This window comes from Dama dama, unplaced genomic scaffold, assembly GCF_033118175.1.
Source record: "Dama dama isolate Ldn47 unplaced genomic scaffold, ASM3311817v1 ptg000085l, whole genome shotgun sequence".
NCBI lineage: Eukaryota > Metazoa > Chordata > Mammalia > Artiodactyla > Cervidae > Dama > Dama dama.
In genome coordinates this window covers 3,178,782-3,192,279 of record NW_026870902.1, presented here as the reverse complement: position 1 = coordinate 3,192,279, position 13,498 = coordinate 3,178,782, and positions in this window count along the sequence as shown.

Here is a 13,498-nt window from a genome sequence, read left to right as displayed (position 1 = left end):
AATCGGTCCTCATCTCGCGGCGAGGGGGAAGTCTCATGGTTTTTCTCGAGTTGCAGCCGGAACCTGGGGTATATTCTGGAGTTACGACGGGGAGGGCCCTTCCAGACACGTGTTTGTTCAGCGACATCAGGACTCCTGCCTAGGTACGAGGGACACCTCGGGATTCTCCTAGAGTCTTGGCATGGCAATTGGCGGGAGACCCAGGGTCCCTTTCCACGTGCCACAGGGATCCTGGGACTCCTATCCATTTTCAAGAGGATTCAGGCATCGTCTCCTTTGGAAGCTTTGTTCTGCGCGGACCTCTCGAGTTTTCAAAGGATGTGAGGCCTCCGGTCGCGATGAGGCGGAGAACTAGGTCTTTCTCTGTGGTCTCCACAGTGGATTCAGACATCCCTTCGTCTTGGGAGATGCAAAAGGAGCCTGCATTCAATTCACTGCAGGGATATCCGGCCTTACTTCGAGTCAGAGCATCTCGGTGTCCATTCCACTTGAGGCCACAAACTCAGGGTCCCTCTCACATACCTGTAGCTGAGAGAAGCCTCCTCTTGAGGTGCTTGTGGAAAGTTGGTATTCCTCTTGAGTCGAAGCCAGGGACTAAGCTATCATCTCCAGTTGATTTGGGGTCCACGGAGCCCTTTCGTGTTGCTCCAGTGACCTCAGGATCCCTCTAGACTTGAAACAGTGATCTTGGGTTTTCTCTGGAGTGCAATCAAGGAAATCAAGGCTCCTTTCACGTTTGATGTGGAACACGGAATTGCTCTGCACACAGTGCAGGGAAATCGGGCCTCATCCGGCGGCGAGGGGGAAGTCTCATATTTTTTCTCGAGTTGCAGCCGGAACCTGATTTATATTCTCGAGTTACGACGGGGTGGGCCCTTCCAGAGACATGTTTGTTCAGCAACGGCAGGATTCCTGCCTAGGTGCGAGGGACACCTCGGAATTCTCCTCGAGTCTTGGCATGGCAATTGGGACGCGTCTCCACATGAGGCGGGAAACCCAGCGTCCCATTCCACATGCCACAGGGATCCTGGGACTCCTATCCATTTTCAAGAGGAGTCAGGCATCGTCCCCTTTGGAAGCATTGATCTCCGAGGACCTCTCGAGATTTCAAAGGATGTGAGGCCTCCGGTCTCGATGAGGCGGAGAACTAGGTCTTTCTCTGTGGTCTCCACAGGGGATTCAGACATCTCTTCGTCTTGGGAGATGCAAGAGGAGCCTGCATTCAATTCACTGCAGGGATATCCGGCCTTACTTCGAGTCAGAGCATCTCAGTGTCCATTCCACTTGAGGCCACAAACTCAGGGTCCCTCACACATACCTGTAGTTGAGAGAAGCCTCCTCTTGAGGTGCTTGTGGAATGTTGGTATTCCTCTTGAGTCGAAGCCAGTGACTGATCTATCATCTCCAGTTGATTTGGGGTCCACGGAGCCCTTTCTTGTTGCTCCAGTGACCTCAGGATCCCTCTAGACTGGAGACAGTGATCTTGGGTTTTCTCTGGAGTGCAATCAAGGAAATCAAGGCTCCTTTCACGTTTGATGTGGAACACGGAATTGCTCTGCACGCAGTGCAGGGGAATCGGGAGTCATCTCGCGGCGATGGGGAAGTCTCTTGGTTTTTCTCGAGTTGCGGACGGAACCTGGGGTATATTCTCGAGTTACGACGGGGAGGGCCCTTCCAGACACGTGTTTGTTCAGCGACGTCAGGACTCCTGCCTAGGTGCGAGGGACACCTCTGGATTCTCCTCGAGTCTTGGCATGGCAATTGGGACGCGTCTCCACGTGAGGCGGGAGACCCAGGGTCCCTTTCCACGTGCCACACGATCCTGGGACTCCTATCCATTTTCAAGAGGAGTGAGGCATCGTCTCCTTTGGAAGGATTGATCTCCGCTGACCTCTTGAGTTTTCAAAGGATGTGAGGTCTCCGGTCGCGTTGAGGCGGAGGACTAGGTCTTTCTCTGTGGTCTCCACAAGGGATTCAGAAAACCCTTCGTCTTGGGAGATGCAAGACGAGCCTGCATTCAATTCACTGCAGGGATATCCGGCCTTACTTCGAGTCAGAGCATCTCGGTGTCCATTCCACTTGAGGCCACAAACTCAGGGTCCCTCTCACATACCTGTAGCTGAGAGAAGCCTCCTCTTGAGGTGCTTGTGGAAAGTTGGTATTCCTCTTGAGTCGAAGCCAGGGACTAAACTCTCATCTCGAGTTGATTTGGGGTCCATGGAGCCCTTTCATGTTGCTCCAGTGACCTAGGATCCCTCTAGACTTGAGACAGTGATCTTGGGTTTTCTCTGGAGTGCCATCAAGGAAATCAAGGCTCCTTTCACGTTTGATGTGGAACACGGAATTGCCCTGCACGCAGTGCAGGGGAATCGGTCCTCATTTCGCGGCGAGGGGGAAGTCTCATGGTTTTTCTCGAGTTGCGGCCGGAACCTGGGGCATATTCTCGACTTACGACGGGGAGGGCCCTTCCAGACACGTGTTTGTTCAGCGACATCAGGACTCCTTCCTAGGTGTGAGGGACACCTCAGGATTCTCCTCGAGTCTTGGCATGGCAATTGTGACGCGTCTCCACGTGAGGCGGGAGACCCAGGGGCCCTTTCCACGTGCCACAGGGATCCTGGGACTCCTATCCATTTTCAAGAGGAGTCAGGCATCGTCTCCTTTGGAAGCATTGATCTCCGCAGACCTCTCGAGATTTCAAAGGATGTGAGGCCTCCGGTCTCGATGAGGCGGAGAACTAGGTCTTTCTCTGTGGTCTCCACAGTGGATTCAGACATCCCTTCGTCTTGGGAGATGCAAGAGGAGCCTGCATTCAATTCACTGCAGGGATATACGGCCTTACTTCGAGTCAGAGCATCTCGGTGTCCATTCCACTTGAGGCCACAATCTCAGGGTCCCTCTCACATACCTGTAGCTGAGAGAAGCCTCCTCTTGAGGTGCTTGTGGAAAGTTGGTATTTCTCTTGAGTCGAAGCCAGGGAATAAGCTCTCATCTCGAGTTGATTTGGGGTCCATGGAGCCCTTTCGTGTTGCTCCAGTGACCTCAGGATCCCTCTAGACTTGAGACAGTGATCTTGGGTTTTCTCTGGAGTGCAATCAAGGAAATCAAGGCTCCTTTCACGTTTGATGTGGAAAACGGAATTGCTCTGCACGCAGTGCAGGGAAATCGGGCCTCATCTCGCGGCGAGGGGGAAGTCTCATATTTTTTCTCGAGTTGCGGCTGGAACCTGATTTATATTCTCGAGTTACGACGGGGTGGTCCCTTCCAGACACATGTTTGTTCAGCAACGGCAGGACTCCTGCCTAGGTGCGAGGGACACCTCGGGGTTCTCCACGAGTCTTGGCATGGCAATTGGGACGCGGCTCCACGTGAGGCGGGAGACCCAGGGTCCCTTTCCACGAGCCACAGGGATCCTGGGACTCCTATACATTTACAAGAGGAGTCAGGTATCGTCTCCTTTGGAAGCATTGATCTGCGCGGACCTCTCGAGTTTTCAAAGTATGTGAGGCCTCCGGTCGGGTTGAGGCGGAGGACTAGTTCTTTCTCTGTGGCCTCCACAGGGGATTCAGACATCCCTTCGTCTTGGGAGAGGCAAGACGAGCCTGCATTCAATTCACTGCAGGGATATCCGGCCTTAGTTCCCGTCAGAGCATCTCGGTGTCCATTCCACTTGAGGCCACAAACTCAGGGTCCCTCTCACATACCTGTAGCTAAGAGAAGCCTCCTCTTGAGGTGCTTGTGGAAAGTTGGTATTCCTCTTGAGTCGAATCCAGGTACTAAGGTCTCATCTCGAGTTGATTTGGGGTCCACGGAGCCCTTTCGTGTTGCTACAGTGACCTCAGGATCCCTCTAGACTTGAGACAGTGATCTTGGGTTTTCTCTGGAGTGCCATCAAGTAAATCAAGGATCCTTTCACGTTTGATGTGGAACACGGAATTGCTCTGCACGCAGTGCAGGGGAATCGGGCCTCATCTCGCGGTGAGGGGGAAGTCTAATGGTTTTTCTCGAGTTGCAGCCAGATCCTGGTGTATATTCTCGAGTTACGACGGGGAGGGCCCTTCCAGACACGTGTTTGTTCAGCGACGTCAGAACTCCTACCTAGGTGTGAGGGACACCTCGGGATTCTCCTCGAATCTTGGCATGGCAATTGGGACGCGTCTCCACGTGAGGCGGGAGACCCAGGGTCCCTTTCCACGTGCCACAGGGATCCTGGGACTCCTATCCATTTTCAAGAGGAGTCAGGCATCGTCTCCTTTGGAAGCATTGATCTCAGTGGACCTCTCGAGTTTTCAAAGGATGTGAGGCCTCCGGTCGCGATGAGGCGGAGGACTAGGTCTTTCTCTGTGGCCTCCACAGGGGATTCAGACATCCCTTCGTCTTGGGAGATGGAAGACGAGCCTGCCTTCAATTCACTGCAGGGATATCCGGCCTTACTTCGAGTCAGAGCATCTCGGTGACCATTCCACTTGAGGCCACAAACTCAGGGTCCCTCTCACATACCTGTAGCTGAGAGAAGCCTCGTCTTGAGGTGCTTGTGGAAACTTGGTATTCCTCTTGAGTCGAAGCCAGGGACTAAGCTCTCATCTCGAGTTGACTTGGGGTCCACAGAGCCCGTTCGTGTTGCTCCAGTGACCTCAGGATCCCTCTAGACTTGAGACAGTGATCTTGGGTTTTCTCTGGAGTGCGATCAAGGAAATCAAGGCTCCTTTCACGTTTGATGTGGAACACGGAATTGCTCTGCACGCAGTGCAGGGGAATCGGGCCTCATCTTGGGACGAGGGGGAAGTCTCATGGGTTTTCTCGAGTTGCGGCCGGAACCTGGGGTATATTCTCGAGTTACGACGGGGAGGGCCCTTCAGACACGTGTTTGTTCAGCGACGTCAGGACTCCTGCCTAGGTGCGAGGGACACCTCGGGATTCTCCTCGAGTCTTGGCATGGCAATTGGGACGCGTCTCCACGTGAAGCGGGAGACCCAGAATCCCCGTCCATGTGGACAGGGATCCTGGGACTCCTAACCATTTTCAAGAGGAGTCAGGCATCGTCTCCTTTGGAAGCATTGATCTCCTCGGACCTCTCGAGTTTTCAAAGGATGTGAGGCCTCCGGTCGCGATGAGGCGGAGGACTAGGTCTTTCTCTGTTGCCTCCACAGGGGATTCAGACATCCCTTCGTCTTGGGAGATGGAAGACGAGCCTGCATTCAATTCACTGCAGGGATATCCGGCCTTACTTCGAGTCAGAGCATCTTGGTGTCCATTCCACTTCAGGCCACAAACTCAGGGTCCCTCTCACATACCTGTAGCTGAGAGAAGCCTCCTCTTGAGGTGCTTGTGGAAAGTTGGTATTCCTCTTGAGTCGAAGCCAGGGACTAAGCTCTCATCTCGAGTTGATTTGGGGTCCACGGATCCCTTTCGTGTTGCTACAGTGGCCTCAGGATCCCTCTAGACTTGAGACAGTGACTTTGGGTTTTCTCTGGAGTGCCATCAAGGAAATCAAGGCTCCTTTCACGTTTGATGTGGAACACGGAATTGCTCTGCACGCACTGCACGGGAATCGGGCCTCATCTCGCGGGGAAGGGGAAGTCTCAAGGTTTTTCTAGAGTTGCGGGCGGAGCCTGGAGTATATTCTCGAGTTACGACCGGGAGGGCCCTTCCAGATACGTGTTTGTTCAGCGTCGTCAGGACTCCAGCCTAGGTGCGAGGGACACCTCGGGATTCTCCTCGAGTCTTGGCATGGCAATTGGGACGCGTCTCCACGTGAGGCGGGAGACCCAGGGTCCCTTTCCACGTGCCACAGGGATCCTGGGACTCCTATCAATTTTCAAGAGGAGTCAGGCATCGTCTCCTTTGGAAGCATTGATCTCCGTGGACCTCTCGAGTTTTCAAAGGATGTGAGGCCGCCGGTCGCGATGACGCGGAGAACTAGGTCTTTCTCTGTGGTGTCCACAGGGGATTCAGACATCCCTTCGTCTTGGGAGATGCAAGACGAGCCTGCATTCAATTCACTGCAGGGATATCCGGCCTTACTTCGAGTCAGAGCATCTCGGTGTCCATTCGATTTGAGGCCACATACTCAGGGTCCCTCTCACATACCTGTAGCTGAGAGAAGCCTCCTCTTGAGGTGCTTGTGGAAAGTTGGTATTCCTCTTGAGTCGAAGCCAGGGACTAAGCTCTCATCTCGAGTTGATTTGGGGTCCACGGAGCCCTTTCGTGTTGCTCCAGTGACCTCAGTATCCCTCTAGACTTGAAATAGTGATCTTGGGTTTTCTGAAGATCTGAAATGGTGTGAAAAACATGAAGAGCCTAAAAGGTGTGAAAAATATGAAAAGCTTCAAAAGATGTCACAAATATGAGGAGCATGAAACGGTCTTAAAAATTGGAGGATCATGAAGCGTTGTTGAAAAACATGAAGAGCATGAAAACCTGTGAAAAATATGAAGAGCTTCAAAAGGTGTCGAAAATATGGGAGCATGAAACGGTCTGAAAAATAGGAGGAAAATGAAGCGGTGTTGAAAACCATGAAGAGCCTGAAAAGGTGTGAAAAATATGAAGAGCTTCAAAATGTGTCAAAAATATGAGAAGCATGAAACGGTCTGAAAAATAGGAGGAGCATGAAGTGGTGTTAAAAAACATGTAGAGCATGAAAAGGGGTGAAAAATACGAAGAGCTTCAAAAGGTGTCAAAACTATGAGGAGTATGAAACGATCTGAAAATAGGAGCAGCATGAAACGGTGTTCAAAAACATGAAGAGCCTGAAAAGGTGTGAAATATATGAAGAGCTTCAAAATGTTTGAAATACATGAGGAGGGTGAAACGGTCTGAAATATAGGAGGAGCTTGAAGCTGTGCTCAAAAACATGAAGAGCCTCAGAAGGCGTGAAAAATATGAAGAACTTCAAAAGGTGTGAAAAATATGAGGAGCATGAAACAGTCTGAAAAATAGGAGCATGAAGCGGTGTTCAATAATATGAAGAGCCTGAAAACGTGTGAAAAATATGAAGAACTTCAAAATTTTCAAAAATATGAGGAGCATGCAAAGGTCTGAAAAATAGGAGGAGCATGAAACGGTGTTGAAAAACATGAAGAGCCTGAAAAGGTGTGAAAAATATGAAGAGTTCCAAAAGTTGTCAAAAATATGAGGAGCATGAAACGGTCTGAAAAATAGGAGGAGCATGAAGCGGTGTTGAAAAACATGAAGAGTCTGAAAACGTGTGAAAGTATGAAGAGCTTCAAAAATATGAAAAATATGAAGAGCTTCAAAAGGTGTCAAAAATGAGATGAGCATGAAACGGTCTGAAAAATACGAGGAGCATGAAGCGGTGTTGAAAATCATGAAGAGCCTGAAAAGGCGTGAAAAATATGAAGAGCTTCAAAAGATGTGAAAAATATGAAGAGCTTCAAAGGTGTCAAAATCAGATGAGCATGAAACGGTCTGAAAAATAGAAGCAGCATGAAACGGTGTTGAAAAACATGAAGAGCCTGAAAAAGTGTGAAAAATATGAAGAGCTTCAAAAGGTGTGAAATATATGAAGAGCTTCAAAAGGTGTCAAAAATTAGATGACCATGAAACGGTCTGAAATATAGGAGGGCATGAAGCGGTGTTGAAAAACATGAAGAGCCTGAAAAGGTGTGAAAAATATGAAGAGCTTCAAAAGTTGTCAAAAATATGAGGAGCATGAAACGGTCTGAAAAAGAGGAGGAGTATGAAGCGGTGTTGAAAAACATTAAGAGCCTGAAAAGGTGTGTAAAATATTTAGAGGTTCTAAAGGTGTCAAAAATATGAGGAGCATGAAACGGTCTTAAAAATACGAGGAGAATGAAGCGGAGTTGAAAAACATGAAGAGCGTGAAAATGTGTGAAAAATATGAAAAGCCTCAAATCCTGTGAAAAATATGAGGAGCATGAAACGGTCTGAAAAAGAGGAGGAGTATGAAGCGGTGTTGAAAAACATGAAGAGAGTGAAAAGGTGTGTAAAATATTAAGAGGTTCTAAAGGTGTCAAAAATATGAGGAGGATGAAACGGTCTGAAAAAGAGGAGGAGCATGAAGCGGTGTTGAAAATCATGAAGAGCCTGAAAACGCGTGAAAAATATGAAGAGCTTCAAAAGGTGTCAAAATGAGATGAGCATGAAACGGTCTAAAAAATAGGAGGAGCATGAAATGGTGTTGAAAAAAATGAAAACCCTGAAAAGGTGTGAAATATATGAAGAGCTTCAAAAGGTTTCAAAAATATGAGGAGAATGAAACGGTCTGCAAAATAGGAGGAGCATGAAATGGTGTTCAAAAACATGAAGAGCATGAAAAGGTGTGAACAATATGAAGAGCTTCAAAAGTTGTGAAATACATGAGGAGGATTAAATGGACTGAAAAATAGGAGGAGCATAAAGCGGTGTTCAAAAACATGAAGAGCCAGAAGAGGTGTGAAAAATATGAAGAGCTTCAAAGATGTGAACAATATGAAGAGCTTCAAAAGGTGTCAAAATGAGATGAGCATGAAACGCTCTGAAAAATAGAAGCAGCATGAAACGGTGTTGAAAAACATGAAGAGCCTGAAAAAGTGTGAAAAATATTAAGAGCTTCAAAAGTTGTGAAAAATATGAAGAGCTTCAAAAGGTGTCAAAAATTAGATGAGCATGAAACGGTCTGAAATATAGGAGGGCATGAAGCGGTGTTGAAAAACATGAAGAGCCTGAAAAGGTGTGAAAAATATGAAGAGCTTCAAAACGTGTTAAAAATATGAGGAGCACGAAATGGTCTGAAAAATAGGAGGAGCAAGAAGCAGGGTTGAAAAACATGTAGAGCCTGAAAACGTGTGAAAAATACGAAGAGCTTCAAAAGATGTGAAAAATATGAAGAGCTTTAAAAGGTGTCAAAAATGAGATGAGCATGAAACGGTCTGAAAAATGGTAGGAGAATGAAGCGGTGTTGAAAAACATAAAGAACCTGAAAAGGTGTGAGAAATATGAAGAGCTTCAAAAGGTGTCAAATATATGAGGAGCATGAAACGGTCTGAAAAAGAGGAGGAGTGTGAAGCGGTGTTGAAAAACATGAAGAGCCTGAAAAGGTGTGTAAAATATTAAGAGTTTCTAAAGGTGTCAAAAATATGAGGAGCATGAAACGGTCTGAAAAATACGAGGAGAATGAAGTGGAGTTGAAAATCATGAAGAGCATGAAAATGTGTGAAATATATGAAAAACCTCAAATCCTGTCAAAAATATGAGGAGCATGAAACGGTCTGAAAAAGAGGAGGAGTATGAAGCGGTGTTGAAAAACATGAAGAGCCTGAAAAGGTGTGTAAAATATTAAGAGTTTCTAAAGGTGTCAAAAATATGAGGAGCATGAAACGGTCTGAAAAATACGAGGAGCATGAAGCAGTGTTGAAAATCATGAAGAGCGTGAAAAGGCGTGAAAAATATGAAGAGCTTCAAAAGGTGTCAAAATGAGATGAGAATGAAACGGTCTGCAAAATAGGAGGAACATGAAATGGTGTTCAAAAACATGAAGAGCATGAAAAGGTGTGAACAATATGAAGAGCTTCAAAAGTTGTGAAATACATGAGGAGGATTAAATGGTCTGAAAAATAGGAGGAGCATGAAGCGGTGTTCAAAAACATGAAGAGCCAGAAGAGGTGTGAAAAATATGAAGAGCTTCAAAAGGTGTGAAAAATATGAGGAGCATAAAACGGTCTGAAAAATAGGAAGAGCAAGAGGCGGTGTTCAAAAACATGAAGAGCCTGAAAAGGTGTGAAATATATGAACAGCTTCAAAACGTGTCAAAAATATTAGGAGTATGAAACGGTCTGAAAAATAGGAGGAGCATGAAACGATGTTGAAAAACATGAAGAGCCTGAAAAGGTGTGAGAAATATGAAGAGCTTCAAAAGGTGTCAAAAATATGAGGAGCATGAAACGGTGTGAAAAATAGGAGGAGCAAGAAGGGGTGTTGAAAAACATGAAGAGCCTGAAAAGATGTGAAAAATATGAAGAGCTTCAAAAGGTGTCAAAAATGAGATGAGCATGAAACGCTCTGAAAAATAGGAGGAGCATGAAGCGGTGTTGAAAAACATGAAGAGCCTGAAAATGTGTGTAAAATATTAAGAGATTCTAAAGGTGTCAAAAATATGAGGAGCATGAAACGGTCTGAAAAATACGAGGAGCATGAAGCAGTGTTGAAAATCATGAAGAGCGTGAAAAGGCGTGAAAAATATGAAGAGCTTCAAAAGGTGTCAAAATGAGATGAAAATGAAACGGTCTGCAAAATAGGAGGAACATGAAATGGTGTTCAAAAACATGAAGAGCATGAAAAGGTGTGAACAATATGAAGAGCTTCAAAAGTTGTGAAATACATGAGGAGGATTAAATGGTCTGAAAAATAGGAGGAGCATGAAGCGGTGTTCAAAAACATGAAGAGCCAGAAGAGGTGTGAAAAATATGAAGAGCTTCAAAAGGTGTGAAAAATATGAGGAGCATAAAACGGTCTGAAAAATAGGAGGAGCAAGAGGCGGTGTTCAAAAACATGAAGAGCCTGAAAAGGTGTGAAATATATGAACAGCTTCAAAACGTGTCAAAAATATTAGGAGCATGAAACGGTCTGAAAAATAGGAGGAGCATGAAACGATGTTGAAAAACATGAAGAGCCTGAAAAGGTGTGAGAAATATGAAGAGCTTCAAAAGGTGTCAAAAATATGAGGAGCATGAAACGGTGTGAAAAATAGGAGGAGCAAGAAGGGGTGTTGAAAAACATGAAGAGCCTGAAAAGATGTGAAAAATATGAAGAGCTTCAAAAGGTGTCAAAAATGAGATGAGCATGAAACGCTCTGAAAAATAGGAGGAGCATGAAGCGGTGTTGAAAAACATGAAGAACCTGAAAAGTTGTGAGAAATATGAAGAGCTTCAACAGGTGTCAAAAATATGAGGAGCATGAAACGGTCTGAAAAAGAGGAGGAGCAAGAAGCGGTGTTGAAAAACATGAAGAGCCTGAAAAGGTGTGAAAAATATGAAGAGCTTCAAAAGGTGTCAAAAATATGAGGAGCATGAAAGGGTCTGAAAAAGAGGAGGAGCATGAAGCGGTGCTGAAAAACATGAAGAGCCTGAAAAGGTGTGAAAAATATGAAGAGCTTCAAAAGTTGTCAAAATATGAGGAGCATGAAACGGCCTGCAAAATAGGAGGAGCATGAAACGGTCTGAAAAATAGGAGAAGCATGAGTCGGTGATGAAAACATTAAGAGCATGAAAACGTGTGAAATATATGAAGAGCTTCAAAAGGTGTGATAAATATCATGAGCTTCAAAGGCTGTCAAAAAAGAGATGAGCATGAAACGGTCTGAAAAACAGGAGGAGCAAGAAGCGGTGTTGAAAAACATGAAGAGCCTGAAAAGGAGTGAAACATATGAAGAGCTTCAAAAGGTGTGAAAAGTATGAAGAGCGTGAAACGGTCTGAAAAAGAAGAGGAGCATGAAGCGGTGTTCAAAAATATGAAGAGCTTCAAAAGGTGTGAAAAATATGAGGAGCATGAAACGGTCTGAAAAATAGGAGAAGCATATAGTGGTGTTGAAAAACATGAGGAGCCTGAAAAGGTGTGAAAAATATGAAAAGCTTAAAAATGTGTGAAATACATGAGGAGCATGAAACGATCTGAAAAATAGGAAGAGCATGAAGCAGTGTTCAAAAACTTGAAGAGCCTGAAATGGTGTGAAAAATATGAAGAGCTTCAAAAGGTGTCAAAAATATGAGGGGCATGAAATGGTCTGAATAAGAGGAGGAGCATGAGGCGATGTTGAAAAAAATGAAGAGCGTCAAAAGGTGTGAAAAATATGAAGAGCTTCAAAAGTGGGAAATACAGGGGACCATGAAACGGACTGAAAAATAGGAGGAGCATGAAGCGGTGTTCAAAAACATGAGGAGGCTGAAAAGGTGTGAAAAATATGAAGAGCTTCAAAATGTGTCAAAAATGTGAGGAGCATGAAACGGTGTTCAAAAACATGAAGAGACTGAAAAGGGCTGAAAAATATGAAGAGCTTCAAAAGGTTTCAAATATATGAGGAGCATGTAACGGTCTGAAAAATAGGAGGAGCATGAAACGGTGTTCAAAAATTTGAAAAGCCTGAAAAGGTGTCAAAAATATGAAGAGCTTCAAATGGTGTCAAAAATATGAGGGGCATGAAACTGTCTGAAAAATAGGAGTAACATGAAGCAGTTTTCAAAAACATGTAGAGCCTGAAAAGGTGTGAAAAAAATGAAGAGCTTCAAAAGGTGTCAACAATATGAGGAGCATGAAACGGTCTGAACAATAGGAGGAGCATGAAATGGTGTTGAAATACATGAAGTGCCTGAAATGGTGTGAAAAATATGAAGAGCTTTAAAACGTGTCAAAAATATGAGGAGCATGAAACGGTCTGAAAAATAGGAGGAGCATGAGGCGGTGTTGAAAAACATGTAGAGCCTGAAAACGTGTGAAAAATATGAAGATCTTCAAAAGGTGTGAAAAATATGAACAGCTTCAAAAGGTGTAAAAAATGAGATGAGCATGAAGCGATCTGAAAAATAGGAGGAGCATGAAGTGGTGTTAAAAAATATGAAGAGCCTGAAAAGGTGTGAAAAATATGAAGAGCTTCAAAAGGTGTCAAAAATATGAGGAGCATGAAACGGTCTGAAAATTAGGAGGATCATGAAACGGTGTTCAAAAACATGAAGAGCCTGAAAAGGTGTGAAAAATATGCAGAGCTTCAAAAGGTGTGAAATATATGAGGAGCATGAAACGGACTGAAAAATAGGAGGAGCATGAAGCCATGTTCAAAAACATGAGAGCCTGAAAAGGTGTGAAAAATATGAAGAACTTCAAAAGGTGTGAAATACATGAAGAGCATGAAACGGTCTGAAAAATAGGAGGAGCATGAAACGGTGTTCAAAAACTTGAAGAGCCTGAAAAGGTGTGAAAAATATGAAGAGCTTCAAAAGATGTCAAAAATATGAGGAGCCTGTAACGGTCTGAAATATAGGAGGGGCATGAAACGGTGTTCAAAAACTTGAAGAGCCTGAAAAGGTGTGAAAAATATGAAGAGCTTCAAAACGTGTCAAAAATAACAGGGGCATGAAAGGTTCTGAAAAATAGGAGGAATATGAAGCAGTGTTCAAAAACATGTAGAGCCTGAAAATGTGTGAAAAATATGAAGAGCTTCAAAAGGTGTGAAAAACATGAAGAGCTTCAAAAGGTATCAAAAATGAGATGAGCATGAAACGGTCTGAAAAATAGGAGGAGCATGAAGTGGTGTTCAAAAAAATGAAGAGCTTGAAAAGGTGTGAAATATATGAAGAACTTCAAAAGGTGTGAAAAATATGAAGAGCTTCAAAAGGTGTCAAAAATATGAGGAGCATGAAACGGTCTGAAAAATCGGAGGAGCATGAAGCGGTGTTGAAAAACAGGAAGAGCCTGAAAACGTGTGAGAAATATGAAGTACTTCAAAAGGTGTCAAAAATATGAAGAGCTTCAAAAGGTGTCAAAAATA